This window comes from Octopus bimaculoides, chromosome 26 (assembly GCF_001194135.2).
Source record: "Octopus bimaculoides isolate UCB-OBI-ISO-001 chromosome 26, ASM119413v2, whole genome shotgun sequence".
Lineage (NCBI taxonomy): Eukaryota > Metazoa > Mollusca > Cephalopoda > Octopoda > Octopodidae > Octopus > Octopus bimaculoides.
In genome coordinates, this window is record NC_069006.1 from 16,197,116 (window position 1) to 16,200,139 (window position 3,024).

The window sequence follows — 3,024 nt, forward strand, 5'->3', positions numbered from 1 at the left end:
GCTTTTAGTCGAGAAAATCGACCCCAGGACTTATTCTTTGCGAGCTCGGTACTTATTCTATCGGACTCTTTTGCCGAACCGCTAGGTTACGGGGACGTAAACACACCAGCATCGGTTGTCAAGCAATGCTAGGGGGACAAACACAGACACACAAACACACACACACACACATACATATATACATATATACGATGGGCTTCTTTCAGTTTCCATCTACCAAATCCACTCACAAGGCTTTGGTCGGCCCAAGGCTATAGTAGAAGACACTTGCCCAAGGTGCCATGCAGTGGGACCGAACCCGGAACCATGTGGTTGGTAAGGAAGCTACTTACCACACAGCCACTCCTGCGCCTATAAGCCAGTTATAATTCTTTTTGTTTGCTTTACAAAATTATTTATTTTGTCTGGCACTGGATGTGACTGAAAGTTTCATAATAGGGAGCCAGGTGAAGGCTATCCAAAAGGGCTTTGGTAACCCTTATAACACCAACGTTTGAAACTGATTAGCATCTTGAATATCTGAAGCACAATTACAAAGTTGGGAAGAAAAGTCAAAAAGTGATATTTCATTTTCATCTGACCTGGTTGTGTGGTTAAGAAGCTCCACTTCACAGCCACATAGTTTCAGGTTCGGTCCCACTGCACAGCAGCTTGGGCAAGTATCATGTAGCCCGAGACAGCCAATACCTTTACAGAAAATGTGTGTGTGTGTGTGTGTGTGTGTGTGTGTGTGTGTGTGTGTGTGCATACTCTGTAAAGTGGTTGGCATTAGGAAGAGCACCCAGGTGTAGAAACCAAGTCAAACAGACTATTGAACCTGGTGTGGCCCCTGGCCTTGCCAGTTCCTGTCAAACCATCCATCCCATGCCAGCATGGAAAATGGACATTACATGTTGATGATGATGATGTCACATGCACACACACATGTATAAATACACACACACACACACACACACACATGTATAAATATATATACACACACACACACATTTATACATATATATATATACACACATATGCACATATATGCATATATACACATATGCACTGTAGTTGATAAATATGAGTACCTTTAATGTAATCCTCAAGTGCAATCAGCATAACACAGCACAGTCCACCGAACAAGCTTTTACATGGTTTCTGTCTGCCCAGTTCCACTCTCAAGGATTGGGTTAATCTGAGTCTCAGGTAAAAAAAAAAAATTTTTTTTAAATACTTGCATAGGATGCAACGAAGTGGAACTGAACCAGTGACCACATGACAGTGAACTGCAGGTCCCAACCATTCAGCCATACCTATGTTCTGAATGTAATGTGACTGTGTGTTAAGACGCTTGCTTCCCAACCACATGGTTCCAACTGCGTAAATAACACCTTGGGCAAGTGTCTTCTACTGTGGCCTCAGGCTAACCAAAGCCTTGTGAGTGGATTTGGTAGACAGAAACTAAAAGAAGTCAGTTGTGTGTGTGTGTGTGTGTGTGTGTGTGTGTGTGATTATATATATATATATATATATATATATATATATATATATATCTGTATGTGTGTGTGTGTGTCTTTGTATCTGTGTTTGTCCCCCACCACTGCTTGACAACTGCTGCTGGTATGTTTATGTTCCCGTGACTTAGCAGTTTAACAAAAGTGACTGATAAAACAAGTGCCAGGCTTTAAAAAGAAAGCAAATGTACCGGGGTCGATTCATTCAACTAAAAATTCCTTCAAGACAGTGCCCCTGCATGGCCACAGTCTAATGACTGAAACAAGCAAAAGATAAACTGTAAAAGATATACTACGCAGAGGATATTAATAAACACTGTCTGTGTCCATTGGTATGTCTGCACCACTAACACCACAACACCACTACTTAACAAACATTGTCATGTACTTCATAGATGCTATCAAAACACTGCTTTCCTATTTATCTATTTATTTATTCATTTATATCTAATTGTCTGTGACTGTGTATCTATCTATCTATCTATCTGTGTATCTATCGATCTATATCTATCTATCTATCTATCTATCTATCAATCTATATCTATCTGTTTATCTATTTATCTATCTAACTAATTGTCTGTCTGACAGTGTAGCTATCTAACAATCTATCTATATCTATCTATCTATCTATCTATCTGTCTATCTATCTATCTATGAATCTGTATCTATCTATCTATCTATCTATCTATCTATGAATCTATATCTATCTATTTATCTATCTATCTATCTATCTGTCTGTCTGACTGTGTAGCTATCTAAGAATCTATATCTATGTATGTATGTATGTATCTATCTATCTATCTGTCTATCTATCTATCTATGAATCTGTATCTATCTATCTATCTATCTATCTATCTATCTATCTATCTATCTATCTATCTATCCATCCATCTATTATCTCACTTCAACAATCAATGAGACCTGTGTAATATCTAAACACATAAGATGGAAACACAATGTCTAGCAGCTTACCTGTTTGTCTGTCCATAATCTAACTACATATCTTACCTTACTATATAGATAACATTTGAAAAATAATGTCTTCTAACAAATATATATGCACATACTCTCACCAATCAATAAACCCTATGAAATGTGCTGTATAGATTATATTTAAAAATATTGCCTGATTCCATCAATCTGTTTTTGTATGTATACGTGTGCATTCCTGTGCATACACACACACACACACACACACACACACACGTCGATCAATCAGTTGACAGACAGGTAGTTACCTTCCTCAATCAATAAACCCAGTGTAATATACTACATAGATGTTTTATATACACAATATTAAAATATTCTGTCTGCCTGTCTGCTTGTCTGTCTGTCTGTCACTACCCTTCTCCCCACTCCATGAATAACTCTTATGTTTTATACTACTTAGACATTCTTCTATCACTATGGCAACCGTCTCTGTTTCTCCGAGATGGCTCACAGCGTATCCCCTAGACACAAGCCGACTTGTCCCACACAACTCGTCCCCAAAAAAGCTCATTTATTGTCTCACCTTTTTAGATGCCTT